The 23,125-nt window shown below is 42.9% G+C and overlaps 1 long non-coding RNA gene across 1 annotated transcript; it reads left to right on the top strand.

Annotated features, from left to right (window-relative positions):
* Positions 1-504: 504 nt before the first annotated feature.
* LOC142664486 (uncharacterized) lies at positions 505-23,125 on the top strand. The gene is made up of 3 exons (XR_012851290.1): positions 505-4,104; positions 7,699-7,772; positions 23,050-23,125. It is a non-coding gene; the product is annotated as an uncharacterized LOC142664486 (long non-coding RNA).

The following is a 23,125-nucleotide window of genomic DNA, read 5'->3' as shown; positions in this document are numbered from 1 at the left end:
TGGTCAGGTTGTGTTTGGTTGTTGTTTGCAAAAGGTTTTTTTTTTTCGATAGTAATTGTTCTTGTAAGATATTCTTGAGAATGTGATTGGTGAGTAAATTAGGGAATGTGGTCAGAGACATTTCTATGCTACTTGTGGCATCTAGTCAGGATGGGGTGGTCGGTGCAGATTCTTGGATAGGAATTCTTCAGGTCGGATCTCTAGTTTGGCTCATCAGAAGGTATCCCAGAAAGGGTTCAATTGCCCTTTAAAAATTGCTTTTGTTTTATGAGAAACTAGGCACACTAACATCTCTTTACTGATCCAATACATCTATAGCATATACCAGGAACGTATTATCACACCTCTTTTTTTTTTTCTAGGTGTCTATTTGAAAGTGAAAAGAAGCAAGATATGGAATCCTCCAGTCAGCGGAAATAGAGGAATCAGAAAACTGGTAATTAATATTATTATTAATTACTGATAATTATCAGGCTAGTTTCTAGCTCTGGACTTTCAAAGGTGTGGTAATACCTTCCTAGTATATAAGAATACATGTCTAGTAGTGCATATATTGGCTACAGATATTTCAGGGCATTGTAAATGCCTTTGCGTTCTGCACATGGATTCACTGCATTTACATTCCAACATACACATTCATCACCATCTCCCCGTTCCCAATAGGAAATTTTTGCTGTCATGTGGGCATTGTGGCAGGTATGGAGGGCCCTGTGGTCGGCATTGAGAGAAATGAGGTAACTGTGGCTGTCATGGGGCATTATGACTGGCAAAAGCAGAAATGAGGGCATTTTGGCTGGCATAGAGGACATTTTGGCTGTCATGGAGATATTGTAGCCGGTATAAGGGACATTGTGGGTAAAATGGGTTCAAAGTGGCTCTTATAGGAGTATTATGGCTTGCATTTAGGCATTGTTGCATGAATGGGAGCCATTATGGCTGGCGTTGGAGCATTCCAGATGGAATAAGGCATATAGCGGGTGTTATGTGGGCATTGTGGCTTAAATTAGCGGCATTATGGTTAGAACAAGGCCATTCTAGTTTGCATAGGCTAATAATGGCATTGCGACTGGCATGGAGGGCATTGTGGCTGACATGTGCCATCATTGCTGGCATAGGGATTTGTGACTGTCATGTGGACATTGTGGTTGACAAAGAGGAAATTAGTACATTGTAGCTGGCATGAAGGGCTTTGTTTTTAGGCAAATGAGAGCATTTTGTCTGTCATATGGGCATTGATTATATGTAGCTGTCATTGTGGTTGGCATAAGGGGCATTGGCAGCATTGTTACTGGCTGTTATGGCGGCATTTTGACTGGAATAATAGACATATCGGGTGTTATTGTGGCTGGCATGGGGGCTTTGTGGTTGTCATTGTTTTTGGCCAAGGGTGAAGTGAGGGAGTTGTGATTGGCATGGATGGTATTGTTTCTCGCAAAAGGGGATGTGAGGACATTTTGGCTGTCATGGAGGCAATATGGTTGGTATACGGGCATTGGAGGTTTTTGGTTGTCGTTTTGGCAATGTGGCTGGCATAAGGGGTATTGTTTCCGGGATTAAGTACATTCTATCTGGCATTGTGGCTGGAATTCGGAATTATGGCTGGCATGAGGGCTTTGTGGTTGCCTTGGGGATATTGTGGTTGGCTAAAAGGAAATTAAGGGCATTCTAGCTGGCATGGAGGTAATTGTAACTGGCAAAGGAGGAAGTGAGGGCATTTTGGTTATAGTGGGGATTCGTGGCTGGCATAAGGGTATTAAAGGCTTTTGCATGTCAAAGAGGCATTGTGGCGAGCATAAGGTGCATTGACCGCATTGTTGCTTTAATAAAGTACATTGTGGCTGGCATGGGGGATTTGTGACTGGGAAAATGGATATAGCTGTTGTCATTTTAGCATTGTAGATTGCACAAGGGCATTGTGGGTGGTATGGAGACTTTCCTTCTGGAAAGGTGGCAATGAGGGCATTCTGGCTGGCATGAATTTAATTGTGGCTGTAATAAGGACATATTGGCTGAGATAAGAGATATTGTGGGTGTCATGGTGGCATATTGGCTCTTATGGTGAGCATTGTGACTGGAAAATATGAGTTTTTGCTGGCATGGAGCACTATAGCTGGTATAAAGGATATGATGGTCTTCATGGGGCAATGAGACTGATTAGAGGATCATTAAGCTTATTGCAGTTGTCTTTGAGGAATTCTAATTCAGTGTGGCTGTCATGGGGGCATTTTAATAGTTATGAAGGTATTAGGGCTGGCATGGAGGGCATTGAGGTATTTATGTGGGCATTGTGGCTGGTAAAATGGGCAATGAGAGCATTGTAGTTGTCATTGGGGCATTTTGGCCATTGTAGGGCAATAGTTTCTGTCATGGGCACTGTGGCTCTCATGTGGGCTTTATTGTGAGTTTCATGGGGTATTGTGACTGGGATTATGAACATTGTGGATGTCATGAGGGCATTTTGAGGAGATAAGGAATATTGCAGATGGGGGTTTAGTAAATTTCATGGAGTCATTGTGGCTGACAAGATGACTTTTTTGACTGTCATAGGGCATTATAGTTGTCATTGGGGCACTGAGGCCATTGTGGTTGTCATGGTTTTATTGTGGTTGGCTAAGGGGGGCATTGAGGGCAATGTGTCTGGAATAAGGGGAATTGTGAGAGGTATAAAGGATACTGGGGACATTGTAGCTGTAATGGGGGCATTTTGGTTTGGATATGGGATATTGGTGATTTTATATAAGCATGTTGTCTGTCACGGGGTACTTTGACTGTCATGGTGTTTTTGTGGTTAGTTAGCATTGTGGCTGGCATGGATGAAATTGTGGCTAACATTGGGGCCATTTTAACTGGGATAAGGGACATAGCAGGGGTCATGGCTAGCATGGGGATTTGTATCTGTCATGTGCTATTTGGCAAAGGGGGAAATGAGCGCATTGTTGCTTTTTATTGCAGCATAGTGGCTCGTAAAGGGATATTGCCAGTTTTTAAATACCACTTGGGCATAGGGGCTGGCTTAAAGGGCATTGATTATTGCATGGAAGAGAGTTGATTGTGACTTAAAAGGAGGCAATATGGCTGGCATAAGGCATAGTGGCTCTTATAAGAACCTGGTGGCTGGCATGGGGCATAGTAGATGGCATAAGGTACTTTGTGGGTGTTATGGGGGCATTATGGCTGGCCTGAAGAGCATTGTGGCTTTTATTGAGGTATTGTGGCTGGTATAGAGGGCACTCTGGTTGTCATGTGGGTATTTTGGTTGGCCTAGCAGGTATTGTGGCTTGCATAGGGTTCATTAAAGGCATTGTGGTTGTCATGGGGAAAGGTGGTTAGCACTGAGGACTTTGTGGCAGGCTGCATCTTTTTAGGTATTGTTGCTCTCAAACGGGCATTGTGCTGTGAATGGAACATTGTGACTGTCGTGACTTCTTAGTTCAGGAGAGCAAAGAAGAAAAAATAACTTTACTCAAAAAGGGTTTTTGTTCCAGGAGGCATAAGTTAAGTGAGAAATGGTTACTTATACTTTTGGGTAAAAGTATGTGTTCAGTCTTTTGTGGGGCTAATAAATGTTGATAAAATTACTCTTGAAAGTATTATCATTACGTAAAGTAGGTGTGATAGAAATAATTCACACAGTTTTGATAATAAAATGATTTTGAGTTGGATTTCCCTGGTCAGGTTGTGTTTGGTTGTTGTTTGCAAAAGGTTTTTTTTTTTCGATAGTAATTGTTCTTGTAAGATATTCTTGAGAATGTGATTGGTGAGTAAATTAGGGAATGTGGTCAGAGACATTTCTATGCTACTTGTGGCATCTAGTCAGGATGGGGTGGTCGGTGCAGATTCTTGGATAGGAATTCTTCAGGTCGGATCTCTAGTTTGGCTCATCAGAAGGTATCCCAGAAAGGGTTCAATTGCCCTTTAAAAATTGCTTTTGTTTTATGAGAAACTAGGCACACTAACATCTCTTTACTGATCCAATACATCTATAGCATATACCAGGAACGTATTATCACACCTCTTTTTTTTTTTCTAGGTGTCTATTTGAAAGTGAAAAGAAGCAAGATATGGAATCCTCCAGTCAGCGGAAATAGAGGAATCAGAAAACTGGTAATTAATATTATTATTAATTACTGATAATTATCAGGCTAGTTTCTAGCTCTGGACTTTCAGAGGTGTGGTAATACCTTCCTAGTATATAAGAATACATGTCTAGTAGTGCATATATTGGCTACAGATATTTCAGGGCATTGTAAATGCCTTTGCGTTCTGCACATGGATTCACTGCATTTACATTCCAACATACACATTCATCACCATCTCCCCGTTCCCAATAGGAAATTTTTGCTGTCATGTGGGCATTGTGGCAGGTATGGAGGGCCCTGTGGTCGGCATTGAGAGAAATGAGGTAACTGTGGCTGTCATGGGGCATTATGACTGGCAAAAGCAGAAATGAGGGCATTTTGGCTGGCATAGAGGACATTTTGGCTGTCATGGAGATATTGTAGCCGGTATAAGGGACATTGTGGGTAAAATGGGTTCAAAGTGGCTCTTATAGGAGTATTATGGCTTGCATTTAGGCATTGTTGCATGAATGGGAGCCATTATGGCTGGCGTTGGAGCATTCCAGATGGAATAAGGCATATAGCGGGTGTTATGTGGGCATTGTGGCTTAAATTAGCGGCATTATGGTTAGAACAAGGCCATTCTAGTTTGCATAGGCTAATAATGGCATTGCGACTGGCATGGAGGGCATTGTGGCTGACATGTGCCATCATTGCTGGCATAGGGATTTGTGACTGTCATGTGGACATTGTGGTTGACAAAGAGGAAATTAGTACATTGTAGCTGGCATGAAGGGCTATGTTTTTAGGCAAATGAGAGCATTTTGTCTGTTATATGGGCATTGATTATATGTAGCTGTCATTGTGGTTGGCATAAGGGGCATTGGCAGCATTGTTACTGGCTGTTATGGCGGCATTTTGACTGGAATAATAGACATATCGGGCGTTATTGTGGCTGGCATGGGGGCTTTGTGGTTGTCATTGTTTTTGGCCAAGGGTGAAGTGAGGGCTTTGTGATTGGCATGGATGGTATTGTTTCTCGCAAAAGGGGATGTGAGGACATTTTGGCTGTCATGGAGGCAATATGGTTGGTATACGGGCATTGGAGGTTTTTGGTTGTCGTTTTGGCAATGTGGCTGGCATAAGAGGTATTGTTTCCGGGATTAAGTACATTCTATCTGGTATTGTGGCTGGAATGCAGAATTATGGCTGGCATGAGGGCTTTGTGCTTGCCTTGGGGATATTGTGGTTGGCTAAAAGGAAATTAAGGGCATTCTAGCTGGCATGGAGGTAATTGTAACTGGCAAAGGAGGAAGTGAGGGCATTTTGGTTATAGTGGGGATTCGTGGCTGGCATAAGGGTATTAAAGGCTTTTGCTGGTCAAAGAGGCATTGTGGCGAGCATAAGGTGCATTGACCGCATTGTTGCTTTAATAAAGTACATTGTGGCTGGCATGGGGGATTTGTGACTGGGAAAATGGATATAGCTGTTGTCATTTTAGCATTGTAGATTGCACAGGGGCATTGTGGGTGGTATGGAGACTTTCCTTCTGGAAAGGTGGCAATGAGGGCATTCTGGCTGGCATGAATTTAATTGTGGCTGTAATAAGGACATATTGGCTGAGATAAGAGATATTGTGGGTGTCATGGTGGCATATTGGCTCTTATGGTGAGCATTGTGACTAGAAAATATGAGTTTTTGCTGGCATGCAGCACTATAGCTGGTATAAAGGATATGATGGCCTTCATGGGCAATGAGACTGATTAGAGGATCATTAAGCTTATTGCAGTTGTCTTTGAGGAATTCTAATTCAGTGTGGCTGTCATGGGGGCATTTTAATAGTTATGAAGGTATTAGGGCTGGCATGGAGGGCATTGAGGTATTTATGTGGGCATTGTGGCTGGTAAAATGGGCAATGAGAGCATTGTAGTTGTCATTGGGGCATTTTGGCCATTGTAGGGCAATAGTTTCTGTCATGGGCACTGTGGCTCTCATGTGGGCTTTATTGTGAGTTTCATGGGGTATTGTGACTGGGATTATGAACATTGTGGATGTCATGAGGGCATTTTGAGGAGATAAGGAATATTGCAGATGGGGGTTTAGTAAATTTCATGGAGTCATTGTGGCTGACAAGATGACTTTTTTGACTGTCATAGGGCATTATAGTTGTCATTGGGGCACTGAGGCCATTGTGGTTGTCATGGTTTTATTGTGGTTGGCTAAGGGGGGCATTGAGGGCAATGTGTCTGGAATAAGGGGAATTGTGAGAGGTATAAAGGATACTGGGGACATTGTAGCTGTAATGGGGGCATTTTGGTTTGGATATGGGATATTGGTGATTTTATATAAGCATGTTGTCTGTCACGGGGTACTTTGACTGTCATGGTGTTTTTGTGGTTAGTTAGCATTGTGGCTGGCATGGATGAAATTGTGGCTAACATTGGGGGCATTTTAACTGGGATAAGGGACATAGCAGGGGTCATGGCTAGCATGGGGATTTGTATCTGTCATGTGCTATTTGGCAAAGGGGGAAATGAGCGCATTGTTGCTTTTTATTGCAGCATAGTGGCTCGTAAAAGGATATTGCCAGTTTTTAAATACCACTTGGGCATAGGGGCTGGCTTAAAGGGAATTGATTATTGCATGGAAGAGAGTTGATTGTGACTTAAAAGGAGGCAATATGGCTGGCATAAGGCATAGTGGCTCTTATAAGAACCTGGTGGCTGGCATGGGGCATAGTAGATGGCATAAGGTACTTTGTGGGTGTTATGGGGGCATTATGGCTGGCCTGAAGAGCATTGTGGCTTTTATTGAGGTATTGTGGCTGGTATAGAGGGCACTCTGGTTGTCATGTGGGAATTTTGGTTGGCCTAGCAGGTATTGTGGCTTGCATAGGGTTCATTAAAGGCATTGTGGTTGTCATGGGGAAAGGTGGTTAGCACTGAGGACTTTGTGGCAGGCTGCAGCTTTTTAGGTATTGTTGCTCTCAAACGGGCATTGTGCTGTGAATGGAACATTGTGACTGTCGTGACTTCTTAGTTCAGGAGAGCAAAGAAGAAAAAAATAACTTTACTCAAAAAGGGTTTTTGTTCCAGGAGGCATAAGTTAAGTGAGAAATGGTTACTTATACTTTTGGGTAAAAGTATGTTTTCAGTCTTTTGTGGGGCTAATAAATGTTGATAAAATTACTCTTGAAAGTATTATCATTACGTAAAGTAGGTGTGATAGAAATAATTCACACAGTTTTGATAATAAAATGAATTTGAGTTGGATTTCCCTGGTCAGGTTGTGTTTGGTTGTTGTTTGCAAAAGGTTTTTTTTTTTTCGATAGTTATTGTTCTTGTAAGATATTCTTGAGAATGTGATTTGTGAGTAAATTAGGGAATGTGGTCAGAGACATTTCTATGCTACTTGTGGCTTCTAGTCAGGATGGGGTGGTCGGTGCAGATTCTTGGATAGGAATTCTTCAGGTCGGATCTCTAGTTTGGCTCATCAGAAGGTATCCCAGAAAGGGTTCAATTGCCCTTTAAAAATTGCTTTTGTTTTATGAGAAACTAGGCACACTAACATCTCTTTACTGATCCAATACATCTATAGCATATACCAGGAACGTATTATCACACCTCTTTTTTTTTTCTAGGTGTCTATTTGAAAGTGAAAAGAAGCAAGATATGGAATCCTCCAGTCAGCGGCAATAGAGGAATCAGAAAACTGGTAATTAATATTATTATTAATTACTCATAATTATCAGGCTAGTTTCTAGCTCTGGACTTTCAGAGGTGTGTTAATACCTTCCTAGTATATAAGAATACATGTCCAGTAGTGCATATATTGGCTACAGATATTTCAGGGCATTGTAAATGCCTTTGCGTTCTGCACATGGATTCACTGCATTTACATTCCAACATACACATTCATCACCATCTCCCCGTTCCCAATAGGAAATTTTTTGCTGTCATGTGGGCATTGTGGCAGGTATGGAGGGCCCTGTGGCCGGCATTGAGAGAAATGAGGTAACTGTGGCTGTCATGGGGCATTATGGCTGGCAAAAGCAGAAATGAGGGCATTTTGGCTGGCATAGAGGACAGTTTGGCTGGCATGGAGATATTGTAGCCGGTATAAGGGACATTGTGGGTAAAATGGGTTCAAAGTGGCTCTTATATGAGTATTATGGCTTGCATTTAGGCATTGTTGCATGAATGGGAGCCATTATGGCTGGCGTTGGAGCATTCCAGATGGAATAAGGCATATAGCGGGTGTTATGTGGGCATTGTAGCTTAAATTAGCGGCATTATGGTTAGAACAAGGCAATTCTAGTTTGTATAGGCTAATAATGGCATTGTGACTGGCATGGAGGGCATTGTGGCTGACATGTGCCATCATTGCTGGCATAGGGATTTGTGACTGTCATGTGGACATTGTGGTTGACAAAGAGGAAATTAGTACATTGTAGCTGGCATGAAGGGCTTTGTTTTTAGGCAAATGAGAGCATTTTGTCTGTCATATGGGCATTGATTATATGTAGCTGTCATTGTGGTTGGCATAAGGGGCATTGGCAGCATTGTTACTGGCTGTTATGGCGGCATTTTGACTGGAATAATAGACATATCGGGTGTTATTGTGGCTGGCATGGGGGCTTTGTGGTTGTCATTGTTTTTGGCCAAGGGTGAAGTGAGGGCGTTGTGATTGGCATGGATGGTATTGTTTCTCGCAAAAGGGGATGTGAGGACATTTTGGCTGTCATGGAGGCAATATGGTTGGTATACGGGTATTGGAGGTTTGTGGTTGTCGTTTTGGCAATGTGGCTGGCATAAGGGGTATTGTTTCCCGGATTAAGTACATTGTATCTGGCATTGTGGCTGGAATGCGGAATTATGGCTTGCATGAGGGCTTTGTGGTTGCCTTGGGGATATTGTGGTTGGCTAAAAGGAAATTAAGGGCATTCTAGCTGGCATGGAGGTCATTGTAACTGGCAAAGGAGGAAGTGAGGGCATTTTGGTTATAGTGGGGATTCGTGGCTGGCATAAGGGTATTAAAGGCTTTTGCTGGTCAAAGAGGCATTGTGGCGAGCATAAGGTGCATTGACCGCATTGTTGCTTTAATAAAGTACATTGTGGCTGGCATGGGGGATTTGTGACTGGGAAAATGGATATAGCTGTTGTCATTTTGGCATTGTAGATTGCACAGGGGCATTGTGGGTGGTATAGAGACTTTCCTTCTGGAAAGGTGGCAATGAGGGCATTCTGGCTGGTATGAATTTAATTGTGGCTGTAATAAGGACATATTGGCTGAGATAAGAGATATTGTGGGTGTCATGGTGGCATATTGGCTCTTATGGTGAGCATTGTGACTGGAAAATATGAGTTTTTGCTGGCATGGAGCACTATAGCTGGTATAAAGGATATGATGGCCTTCATGGGGCAATGAGACTGATTAGAGGATCATTAAGCTTATTGCAGTTGTCTTTGAGGAATTCTAATTTAGTGTGGCTGTCATGGGGGCATTTTAATAGTTATGAAGGTATTAGGGCTGGCATGGAGGGCATGGAGGGCATTGAGGTATTTATGTGGGCATTGTGGCAGGTAAAATGGGCAATGAGAGCATTGTAGTTGTCATTGGGGCATTTTGGCCAATGTAGGGCAATAGTTTCTGTCATGGGCTCTGTGGCTCTCAAGTGGGCTTTATTGTGAGTTTCATGGGGTATTGTGACTGGGATTATGAACATTGTGGATGTCATGAGGGCATTGTGGCAGGTATGGAGGGCCCTGTGGCCGGCATTGAGAGAAATGTGGTAACTGTGGCTGTCATGGGGCATTATGACTGGCAAAAGCAGAAATGAGGGCATTTTGGCTGGCATAGAGGACATTTTGGCTGTCATGGAGATAGTGTGGCCGGGATAAGGGACATTGTGGGTAAAATGGGTTCAAAGTGGCTCTTATGGGAGTATTATGGCTTGCATTTAGTTATTGTTGCTTGAATGGGAGACATTATGGCTGGCGTTGGAGCATTCCAGATGTAATACGGCATATAGCGGGTGTCATGTGGGCATTGTGGCTTAAATTAGCGGCATTATGGTTAGAACAAGGCCATTCTAGTTTGCATAGGCTAATAATGGCATTGTGACTGGCATGGAGGGCATTGTGGCTGACATGTGCCATCATTGCTGGCATAGGGATTTGTGACTGTCATGTGGACATTGTGGTTGACAAAGAGAAAATTAGTACATTGTAGCTGGCATGAAGGGCTTTGTTTTTAGGCAAATGAGAGCATTTTGTCTGTCATATGGGCATTGATTATATGTAGCTGTCATTGTGGTTAACATAAGGGGCATTGGCAGCATTGTTACTGGCTGTTATGGCGGCATTTTGACTGGAATAATAGACATATCGGGTGTTATTGTGGCTGGCATGGGGGCTTTGTGGTTGTCATTGTTTTTGGCCAAGGGTGAAGTGAGGGCGTTGTGATTGGCATGGATGGTATTGTTTCTCGCAAAAGGGGATGTGAGGACATTTTGGCTGTCATGGAGGCAATATGGTTGGTATACGGGCATTCGAGGTTTGTGGTGGTCGTTTTGGCAATGTGGCTGGCATAAGGGGTATTGTTTCCGGGATTAAGTACATTGTATCTGGCATTGTGGCTGGAATGCGGAATTATGGCTGGCATGAGGGCTTTGTGGTTGCCTTGGGGATATTGTGGTTGGCTAAAAGGAAATTAAGGGCATTCTAGCTGGCATGGAGGTCATTGTAACTGGCAAAGGAGGAAGTGAGTGCATTTTGGTTATAGTGGGGATTCGTGGCTGGCATAAGGGTATTAAAGGCTTTTGCTGGTCAAAGAGGCATTGTGGCGAGCATAAGGTGCATTGACCGCATTGTTGCTTTAATAAAGTACATTGTGGCTGGCATGGGGGATTTGTGACTGGGAAAATGGATATAGCTGTTGTCATTTTAGCATTGTAGATTGCACAGGGGCATTGTAGGTGGTATGGAGACTTTCCTTCTGGAAAGGTGGCAATGAGGGCATTCTGGCTGGCATGAATTTAATTGTGGCTGTAATAAGGACATATTGGCTGAGATAAGAGATATTGTGGGTGTCATGGTGGCATATTGGCTCTTATGGTGAGCATTGTGACTGGAAAATATGAGTTTTTGCTGGCATGGAGCACTATAGCTGGTATAAAGGATATGATTGCCTTCATGGGGCAATGAGACTGATTAGAGGATCATTAAGCTTATTGCAGTTGTCTTTGAGGAATTCTAATTCAGTGTGGCTGTCACGGGGGCATTTTAATAGTTATGAAGGTATTAGGGCTGGCATGGAGGGCATTGAGGTATTCGTGTGGGCATTGTGGCTGGTAAAATAGGCAATGAGAGCATTGTAGTTGTCATTGGGGCATTTTGGCAATTGTAGGGCAATAGTTTCTGTCATGGGCACTGTGGCTCTCATGTGGGCTTTATTGTGAGTTTCATTGGGTATTGTGACTGGGATTATGAACATTGTGGATGTCATGAGGGCATTTTGTGTGAGAGAGAGAAAAAGCCACGGCGCCACATAGTGAAGTATATTTAGGATAAGCTAATGGAGGAAGGAAGATACCATGCTCACCAGAAAGCCATAGGTAATGCGCGAAAAATAATCCACGGGTGCTGTTGCCAGATCCGGACCGGTGACCAGAGGTAACCGCTGGTGTAAGGTAGATAAATGTAGAAAAAGGGGGGATCTATATCGGCGCTGCTGGGTGGACCAAGTCAATGGAGAAACAGTAGTCTCTAGAGAAACGAGTAGTCTCTTCTTTAGTTTAAATAGGTGCTTTATTGCAACGCGTTTCGACGCCGAACTGGCGTCTTCATCAGGCATAAAATTTTGGTTAAAAACAGGCTTGTATATATATACAACACTGGATAATGATTGGCCCAGTTCAGATGGAGCAAAATTGGCAAGAAAACCGCCAAAACATGGCGGGTCAAAGTTCATACAATTACCAGGTAAAATAACAGAAATAGTCAAATTAAAGTACGATTAGAATGGGAACATTTTGGCAGATATAAGGGATATTGCAGATGTCATGGGATCATCGTGGCTGTTATGTTGGTTTAGTGGCATTCGTAGAGACATTGCGGCTGGCATGATGTTTTTTTTTAGCTGTCATATGGCACAGTTGTCATAGGGTCTTTGACAGTATAGTGGTTTTCATGGTTGTATTGCAGTTGGCTTATTGGACATTGAGGGCAAAGTGGCCAGCATAAGGGGAATTGTGGATGGGATAAGGAACACTGTGCATATTGTAGCTGTCATAGGGGCATTTTTGTTGGGTTTTGGGATATTGTTTATTTCATGGGGGTATTCTGGCTGTCAAGGAGAATTTGGTGGTCATGGTTGTATTGCAGTTGGCCTTTTACTTCTGCAATGTGAGGCATTATAATTGGCATGGGGCATTTGGGTACACATAGGAGGCATTCAGGGTTCTGTTACTTCTATAGAGGACATTGTGGCCTTTCATGGGGCATTGTGACTGGCATAGGGCGCGTGAGGACATTGTTGTTGTTCTCGAGGAATTGTAATTGTTTCACATCGAAGCATTGTTTACTGACATATGATGCATTAGGGGACTGTGGTTGTCAAGGGCACATTGTGGCCTTCAAGGGCATATTGTGACTAGAATTAGAGACAGCGTGGCTGTTATGAGGGCCTTTTTAACTTTTTGGAGACATTGTTGTATTAAAGTGGGCATTGTGATTGAGATAGTGGGCATTGTAGTTATGAGAGCATTGTAGTTGTCATAGGAAGCATTGAGGAAATTGTGGTGTTCATGGTTGCCTTCCGAATGGTTAAGTTGGCATTGAGGGTAATGTGGCTGGCAAGGATGTACTTGTGGCTGTAATGGAGATATTGTGGCTGGACTAAGAGACATTGTGCATGTCATGAGGGCATAGTGCATTTCATCGTGGGCATAGTGGCTCTTTTGAGGGCATTGCTTCTTGAATAGGAGCCATTGTGGCTGGCATTGGAATATTTGGATAAGGCATATAGCGGGTGCCATTTTGGCTTTCATTAGGGGCATTTTTTTGTAGAATAGGGCAATCTAGTTGGCATAGAGCCATTAATAGCATTTTGACTGGCATGGAGGGCATTGTGTCTGTCATTTCTGCATTGTCATGGCAAAAGGGGAATTGAGAGCATTTTGCTGTAATGGAGACATTGTGGCTGGGTTAAGGGACAATGTGGCAGTCATGGGGGCATATTGGCTCCTATAGGAGCATTGTGGCTGGCACGTGGGCATTTCAGCTGCCATGGTATGAATTCTGGCTGGCATAGAGACTTTGTCGTAGTTGTGGGGGCATTGTGGTATGCAAATGAGGCATTTAGGGCATTGTGGTTGATATGGAATGCAATGTGGACATTGTGGGGGCATTGGTGATAGGATTGAGAACATTGTGGCCGTTCTCGACAAATTTGTAATTGCCACTGAAGGCATTGTGGCTCGTGTATGAGGAATTCGGGGATTGTGGCATTCATGGGGGCATTGTGACTGTGTCATGGAGGCATTGCGGATTTTAGGCTAACATTGTGGCTGGTAAAGCGGACAATGAGGGCATTGTGGTTGTAATGGGGCATTTTGGTTGTCATGGTTGTTTTGATGTTATCTAAGCGAGCATTGGGGGCAATGTGGCTGGCATAGTGGGCATTCAAATCATTGTGGTTGTCATGGGGCATTGTGTCTGGGATAAAGGACATTGTGGGTATTGTAGCGGTCATGGCTGCATTTTAGCTGGGAAAAGGAACATTTTTGAATTCATGGGCACAATTTAGCTGCCATTTAGAGCACTGTGTCTAGCATGGAAGACAATTTAGCAGTCGTGGGGGCATTAGGGCTGGCATAATAGGCATTGGCAGCATTGTGGCTGCGTTAAAGTACATTGTGGCTCACATATCAGCATTGTGGCTGCTGGCATTAGGGCTAGTGACTGCATTGCGGCTGTTTGGCTAAAATAGTGGCATGATTACTTTTTTGACGGTCATGGGGCATTGTAGTTGTCATAGGGCCATTGAAATTATTGTGGTTGTGATGGTGGTATTGCAGTGTGCTTAGGCGGCATGAGGGCAATGTGGCTTGCATAAGGGGCGTTGTGAAAGGAATAAGGAACACTGAACTTTGCAGCTGTCATTGGGGCATTTTAACTGCGATATGGGATATTGGTGAATTCAATGAAACATTATGGCTGTCGCTGAGTATTGTGGCTTTCATGGGGCTTTGTGGTTGGTTGGCATTGTGACTGGCATGGAGGAAGTTCTGGCTAACATTGGGGACAATTTGACTGGGATAAGGGACATAGCAGGTATCATGAGGGCATTGTGGCGTTTATTGGGGTATTGTGGCTAGCATGGAGGGCACTACGGTTGTCATGTGGGGATTTTGGTTGGCTGAGATGGTATTGAGGGTATGGTGACTTGCATAGGGGGCATTGATGGCTTTGTGGTTGTCATGCGGGGCAAATGTGGCTGGCACTGAGGACTTTGTGGATGGCATTAGAGCCATTTAGATACTGTGGGACAATGTAGCTGTAATAGGTGCATTTTGGCTGCCATTAGAACATTGTGGCTGTCATGACTTGTTAATTTAGAGTTTGCGTGAGCAGGGTTTACTGTTTGTGCTATGAGTGGAGCAGTATAGTTGATGTTTGCCCTTTTCTTTGCCTCTGTAGTGATTTGGCCAGACGTTGCAAGTCAGTGTCCAGCTATTTTCACTACTAGTGATATCACTTTGTGCCTTAACTTGGCGCATGTGAGGTCTATATTGAATGTGTGATATTTTACCTGATGGATGATATTATCTATGCTGTGTCCTCTCTAGGGCACATTTAGGCCCATGTCATACATGAGTTGTAAATTCTCCACTGAATAGTTTTCTGTTTTATACAAGTGTGAAGGAGAGTGCTGTTTCTTCTTGGCATCTGATAATTGGTGTAATTGGTGAGCAATTTAGGAGTTGTGGTTATAGAGAATTATATTCTTCTTGTGGCTTCTAGTCAGGATGGTGTGATCGGTCCATTCTCTTGCATAGGAAGACTTGAAGTGGGATTTCTAGTTTGACTCCTCAGAATGTATCCCAGAAAGGCTTTAATTGCCCCTTAATTTTTGGGGGTTTTATCAGAAACTAGGCACACTAACATCTCTTTACTGTTTCCATTACATCTGTAGAATATACCAGGAACGTATTGGCAAAAGCAGAATTAAGGGCATTGTGGCTGGCATGGAGGGCACTGTGGCTTTAATGGAGATATTTTGGCTAGGATAAAGGGCATTGTGGATGTCATGGGGGTATTGTGACTGGCATTTGGACATTGTTGCTTGAATGGGAGGCATTGTGGTTGGCATGTGAACTTTGTGGTGGTCATGGAAGCATTGAGGTATGCAAATGAGGCATTAAGGGCATTGTGGCTCATATGAAGGGCAACATGGCATTTGTAGGGGCATTGTGTCAGGTATAGGTAGAATTAAGGGCATTGTGGTTGTAACTTAACAAATTTTATATTGGCACTGAGGGCAGTGTGGCTCGCATATGAGGCATTTAAAGATTGTGGCTGCCATGGGGGCATTGTGACTGTCATGGAGGCATTGTGGATTTTAGGTGATCGTTGTGGCTGCTAAAGTGGACAATGGAGGCATTGGAGTTGCCATGAGGGCATAGGAGTTACCATACGGTTTTGGGGGTTGACATGAGGGTTGCCATGGGGGCATTGTGGTTGTCATGGTTGTATTGATGTTGACTTAAGGAGCACTGATGACAATGTGGCTGTTATAGGGGGCATTGAGGTTGTTGTGGGGCAATGTGGCTGGGATAATGGGATAAGTGACGCTTGACATTGTAGCCTTCATTGAAGCATTTTGGCTGGGATAAGATACATTTATTTTATGGGGGGAAATTTGACTAGCATTTAGAGCATTGTAGCTGGTGTGGAGAAGAATTTGGTGGTCATGGGGGTATTGGGTCTGGCATAAGATGCATTGGCAGTGATAAAGTAGATTAGGGCTAGTGGCATAAGGGCCATTGACGACATTTTGGCTGTTATGGAGGCATGTCGGCTGAAATAATAGACATAATGGGTGTCATGGGGCCTTGTGACTAGAATTATGGGTGTCATGAGAGCATAGTGGCTGGTATAAGTGCCATTGCAGGTGTCATGGGATCATTGTGGCTGTCATGGGGTTCTAGTAGCTTTCATGAAGGCAATTAGGCTGGCATAGATGATTTTTTGACTGTTGTGGGGTATTGTGGTAGTCATAGGGAGCATTAATGGCATTGTTGTTGTCATGGTTGTAAAGTGTTGGCTTACGGGCATTGAGGTCGATGGAACTGGTATCGATGGTATTGAAATTGACATGGGGCATTGTGGTCGGGATAAGGAACATGGTAATTTGGTGGGGATTTCTTGCTCTCATGGGGCTTTTGTGGCTGTCATTGGGGCATTGTGGTATGTTGGCATATGGGGAAATTTAGGGCATTGTGACTTGCATTGATAGCATTGTAGTTGCCTTGGTGGCATTGCGTCTTTCATTTGGGTGTTGAGCCAATTCTAGGGAACATTGATATATTGTATCTGTCATGGGGGCATTGTAAATGGGATAAGGTATGTTGTAGACGTTATTGTAACTGTTATATGAGGCATTGTTGCTCACATAGAGAGCATTGAGGTATGTATATGGGCATTGTGTCTGGTAAACTGGACAATAAGAGCATTGTAGTTGTCATGGCGTCATAGTATCTGTTATGGGCACTGTGGGTGCCGTATGGTTATTGACGCATTGTGAGTTTCATAGGGGGACTGTGATTGGGATTATAAACATTGTGGGTGTTATGAGGGCCTTTTTGAGGAGATAAGGAATATTGCAGATGGGGGTTTAGTAAATTTCATGGAGTCATTGTGGCTGGCAAGATGACTTTTTTGACTGTCATAAGGCATTATAGTTGTCATAGGGGCACTGAGGCCATTGTGGTTGTCATGGTTTTATTGCGGTTGGCTAAGGGGGGCATTGAGGGCAATGTGTCTGGAATAAAGGACATTGTGAGAGGTAGAAAGGATACTCGGGACATTGTAGCTGTAATGGGGGCATTTTGGTTTAGATATGGGATATTGGTGATGTCATATAAGCATGTTGTCTGTCACGTGGTACTGTGACTCTCATGCTGTTTTTTTTCAGGTTAGTTAGCATTGTGGCTTCATGGATGAAATTGTGGCTAACATTGGGGGCATTTTAACTGGGATAAGGGACATAGCAGGGGTCATGAGGGCATTGTGCCCTGCAGGTGTCATGGCTAGCATGGGGATTTGTATATGTCATGTGCTAGTTGGCAAAGGGGGAAGTGAGCGCATTGTTGCTTTTTATTGCGGCATAGTGGCTGGTAAAGGGATAATGTCAGTTTTTAAATACCACTTGGGCATTGGGGCTGGCTTAAAGGGCATTGATTGTTGCATGTAAGAGAGTTGATTGTGACTTAAAATGAGGCAATATGGCTGGCATAAGGCATAGTGGCTCTTATAAGAACCTGGTGGCTGGCATGGGGCATAGTAGATGGCATAAGGTACTTTGTGGGTGTTAATGGAGCATTAAGCCCCAGTAAGTGCTCTTCTACTTCTTTATCTTTTTTATTAACAACTGTTCGCTGTTTTTTTTGTAACTTGGATAATAGATAGCAAGATTAGAGGTTTTTTTCAGTGCACAGTTTGCCATATGTATGCACGACTGGAGCCGGAGTTCCAGGGTGAATATATCTGTGGCAGATGTGAGCATGTTGGTCACCTGGAAGCTCGTATTAGAGATCTGGAGGAGCAGAATGCAACACTGAGGGCAATAGACAATCTTGAGCTGAGCTTGCTGCTCACGGAGCATGCAGTTAGTGGGTTAGAACTGGAGGGTGAAGACATGGGTGAGCAGGATCAGGTAAGTAGCTGGGTTAATGTAGTTAGGGGCAGTAGAAAGGGGTCAAAGAAAAGGAAGGCCGATCCGGTTTCTGACATTCCAGGCAAAATTGCCAAGTTGGGTGATGATGCGAGGGTGTCAATCTCAGAAATGGCAGCCCTAGTGGATACTGATCTCCCTAACAGCCGGGAGAACAGCCCAGCTAGTAGTCGGCGGGATGGTAATGCAGGTAAGCCAAGACAATTGATAGTCGTAGGGGATTCTATAATCAGGAAGACGGATAGAATAATTTGTCGCCAAGACCACCTCAACCGAATGGTTTGCTGTCTCCCTGGTGCCAGGGTTCGGCATGTGGTGGAACGGGTGGACAAATTGCTGGGAGGGGCTGGTGATGATCCAGCTGTCGTGGTCCATGTCGGTACCAACGACAGAATAAATGGTAGGTGGAGGAGCCTTAAGAATAATTTTAAAGAACTAGGATACAAGCTGAAGGGAAGGACCTCCAAAGTAGTATTCTCAGGAATACTGCCTGTGCCATGTGCATCACAGGAAAGACAGCGGGAGCTCAGGGAGTTAAATGCATGGCTGAAGTCTTGGTGTAAAGGAGAAGGATTTGGGTTCCTAGAGCACTGGGCTGACTTTTCATTGGGGTACAAACTGTATTCTGCAGATGATTTGCACCTAAATGGAAGGGGGTCCGCTGTGCTGGGGGAGAGAATTCTAGCTGGGGTGGTGGAGTATTTAAACTAGGGCTGAGGAGGGAGGTCAATGTAGAAAAAAAAGGGGTAGCCAGGTTAGAGAGGGGTCAGACTATATTGGTGGGGGGAGAAACAGAATGTGGGGAGAGGACTAGACAACAAGATAAGGAGATCCTTTCGTTACAAAACATCAGTGTAAATAAAAAGGCCCAATTAATGTCAAATCACATTTCTGATAATAAAAGTGAAAAACTGACAGGCAAGTTAAAGTATATGTTCACAAATGCCAGAAGTCTAGCAAGCAAAATGGGGGAGCTGGAGGCCTTGATACTGGAAGAAAATATAGATATAGTTGGTGTTGCTGAAACATGGCTGGACTCTTCACATGACTGGGCTGTAAATCTACAGGGTTTTACACTTTTTCGGAAAGACAGGACAAATAGGAAAGGTGGTGGTTTATGTCTGTATGTGAGAAATGATATGAAGGCGAGTCTGAAAGAGACAATAGTGGGTGAATACTGTGAGGAGGTTGAAACCTTGTGGGTGGAACTAGAAAGGGAGGTAAACACTGAAAAAATTACTTTTGGTGTAATCTATAGACCCCCCAATATAACTGAGGAGATGGAAGTTCAGCTATATAAACAGATGGAGCGGGCTGCACAGGCAGGTACTGTAGTGATAATGGGAGATTTTAATTTCTGGGATATTAATTGGTGTCATGGTTCAGCTTCAACTGCAAAGGGGAGACATTTCCTCAACCTGTTGCAGGAAAATTTTATGGGCCAGTTTGTGCAAGACCCGACTAGAGGTGAAGCTCTGTTGGATCTGGTAATTTCTAATAATGCAGATCTTGTTGGGAATGTCAATGTTCGTGAAAACCTCGGTAACAGTGATCATAATATAGTTAAATTTTACCTATACTGTAAAAAACAAACGCAGGCTGGGAGGGCAAAAACATTTAATTTTAAGAAAGCCAATTTCCCCAGGATGAGGGCTGCAATTCAGGATATGGACTCGGAAGAACTAATGTCAAATAATGGAACAAATGATAAATGGGAGATTTTCAAATCTACTTTGAGTTATTATAGTGCAAAATTTATTCCTATAGGTAACAAGTATAAACGACTCAAATTAAACCCCACATGGCTTACACCTTCTGTGAAAGGGGCAATACACGACAAAAAAAGGGCATTTAAAAAATACAAATCTGAGGGTACAGCTGTAGCCTTTGTAAAATATAAAGAGCTTAATAAAATCTGTAAAAATATAATAAAATTAGCAAAAATACAAAATGAAAGGCAGGTGGCCAAGGATAGTAAAACAAATCCCAAAAAATTCTTCAAGTATATAAATGCTAAAAAGCCAAGGTCTGAACATGTAGGACCCCTAGATAATGGTAATGGGGAGTTGATCACAGGGGATCAAGAGAAGGCAGAGTTACTAAATGGGTTCTTTAGCTCTGTATATACAACAGAAGAAAGAGCAGCTGATGTAGCCGGTGCCAGTGCTGTTAATATATCAGTTGATATACTGAATTGGATGAATGTAGATATGGTCCAAGCTAAATTAAATAAAATAAATGTGCACAAGGCCCCGGGACCAGATGGGTTACACCCTAGAATTCTTAAAGAGCTTAGTTCAGTTATTTCTGTCCCCCTTTTCATAATATTCAGAGAATCTCTAGTGACTGGTAGTGCCAAGGGACTGGCGCAGGGCAAATGTGGTGCCTATTTTCAAAAAGGGCTCTAGGTCTTCCCCGGGTAATTATAGACCAGTAAGCTTAACATCCATCGTGAGGAAAATGTTTGAGGGGCTATTGAGGGACTATATACAGGATTATGTGACAATAAATAGCATTATAAGTGACAGCCAGCACGGTTTTACTAAGGACAGAAGTTGTCAAACTAACCTAATCTGTTTTTATGAAGAGGTGAGCAGAAGCCTAGACAGAGGGGCCGCTGTGGATTTAGTGTTTTTGGATTTTGCAAAGGCATTTGACACTGTCCCTCATAGACGTCTAATGGGTAAATTAAGGACTATAGGTATAGAAAATATAGTTTGTAATTGGATTGAGAATTGGCTCAAGGACCGTATCCAGAGAGTTGTGGTCAATGATTCCTACTCTGAATGGTCCCCGGTAATAAGTGGTGTACCCCAGGGTTCAGTGCTGGGACCACTATTATTCAACTTATTTATTAATGATATAGAAGATGGGATTAATAGCACTATTTCTATTTTTGCAGATGACACCAAGCTATGTAATATAGTTCAGTCTATGGAAGATGTTCATGAATTGCAGGCAGATTTAAACAAACTAAGTGTTTGTCCGTCCACTTGGCAGATGAAGTTTAATGTAGATAAATGTAAAGTTATGCATCTGGGTACCAACAACCTGCATGCATCATATGTCCTAGGGGGAGCTACACTGGCGGATTCACTTGTTGAGAAGGATCTGGGTGTTCTTGTAAATCATAAACTCAATAACAGCATGCAGTGTCAATCAGCTGCTTCAAAGGCCAGCAGGATATTGTCGTGTATTAAAAGAGGCATGGACTCACGGGACAGGGATGCCACTTTACAAAGCATTAGTGAGGCCTCATCTAGAATATGCAGTTCAGTTCTGGGCTCCAGTTCATAGAAAGGATGCCCTGGAGTTGGAAAAAATACAAAGAAGAGCAACGAAACTAATTAGGGGCTTGGAGAATTTAAGTTATGAGGAAAGATTGAAAGAATTAAACCTATTTAGCCTTGTTAAAAGACGACTAAGGGGGGACATGATTAACTTATATAAATATATTAATGGCACATACAAAAAATATGGTGAAATCCTGTTCCTTGTAAAACCCCCTCATAAAACAAGGGGGCACTCCCTCCGTCTGGAGAAAAAAAGGTTCAAGCTGCAGAGGCGACAAGGCTTCTTTACCGTGAGAACTGTGAATCTATGGAATAGCCTACCGCAGGAGCTGGTCACAGCAGGGACAGTAGATGGCTTTAAAAAAGGGTTAGATAATTTCCTAGAACAAAAAAATATTAGCTCCTATGTGTAGAAATTTTTCCTTCCCTTTTCCCGTCCCTTGTTTGAACTTGATGGACATGTGTCTTTTTTCAGCCGTACTAACTATGTAACTATGTAACTATGAAAAGAAGTAAACCTATTTAGCCTTGAAAAAAGACGACTAAGGGGGGAGACATGATTAACTTATATAAATATATGAATGGCACATACAAAAAATATGATGAAATCCTGTTCCATGTAAAACCCCCTAAAAAAACAAGGGGGCACTCCCTCCCTCTGGAGAAAAAAAGGTTCAACCTGCAGAGACGACAAGCCTTCTTTACTGTGAGAACTGTGAATCTATGGAATAGTCTACCGCAGGAGCTGGTCACAGCAGGGACAGTAGATGGCTTTAAAAAAAGGCTTAGATCATTTCCTAGAACAAAAAAATATTAGCTCCTATGTGTAGAAATTTTTCCTTTCCCTTTTCCCGTCCCTTGGTTGAACTTGATGGACGTGTCTTTTTCAGCCTTTCTAACTATGTAATTATGGCTGGCCTAAAGAGAGCATTGTGGCTTTTATTGGGGGTATTGTGGCTTTTATAGAGGGCACTCTGGTTGTCATGTGGGAATTTTGCTTGGCCTAGCAGGTATTGTGGCTTGCATGGGGTTCATTAAAGGTATTGTGGTTGTCATGGGGAAAGGTGGTTGGCACTGAGGACTTTGTGGCAGGTACTGCAGCTTTTTAGGTATTGTTGTTCTCAAAGGGGCATTGTGACTTCTTAATTCAGGAGAGCAAAGAAGAAAAAATAACTTTACTCAAAAGGGTTTGTGTTCCAGGAGGCATAAGTTAAGTGAGAAATGGTTACTTATACTTTTGGGTAAAAGTATGTTTTCAGTCTTTTGTGGGGCTAATAAATTTTGATAAAATTCCTCTTGAAAGTATTATCATTACGTAAAGTAGGTGTGATAGAAATAATTCACACAGTTTTGATAATAAAATGGTTTTGAGTTGGATTTCCCTGGTCAGGTTGTGTTTGGTTGTGGTTTGCAAAAGTTTTTTTTTTCGATAGTAATTGTTCTTGTAGGATATTCTTGAGAATGTTATTGGTGAGTAATTTAGGGGATGTGGTCAGAGACAATTCTATGCTACTTGTGGCTTCTAGTCAGGATGGGGTGGTCGGTGCAGATTCTTGGATAGGAATTCTTCAGGTGGGATCTCTAGTTTGGCTCATCAGAAGGTATCCCAGAAAGGGTTCAATTGCCCTTTAAAAATTACTTTTGTTTTATGAGAAACTAGGCACACTAATATCTCTTTACTGATCCAATACATCTATAGCATATACCAGGAACGTATTATCACACCTCTTTTTTTTTTCTAGGTGTCTATTTGAAAATGAAAAGAAGCAAGATATGGAATCCTCCGGTCAGCGGCAATAGAGGAATCAGAGGACTGGT

This window comes from Rhinoderma darwinii, chromosome 12 (assembly GCF_050947455.1).
Source record: "Rhinoderma darwinii isolate aRhiDar2 chromosome 12, aRhiDar2.hap1, whole genome shotgun sequence".
Lineage (NCBI taxonomy): Eukaryota > Metazoa > Chordata > Amphibia > Anura > Rhinodermatidae > Rhinoderma > Rhinoderma darwinii.
Note: the sequence above shows the minus strand (reverse complement) of the source record. Positions and strands in the feature narration are given on the sequence as shown.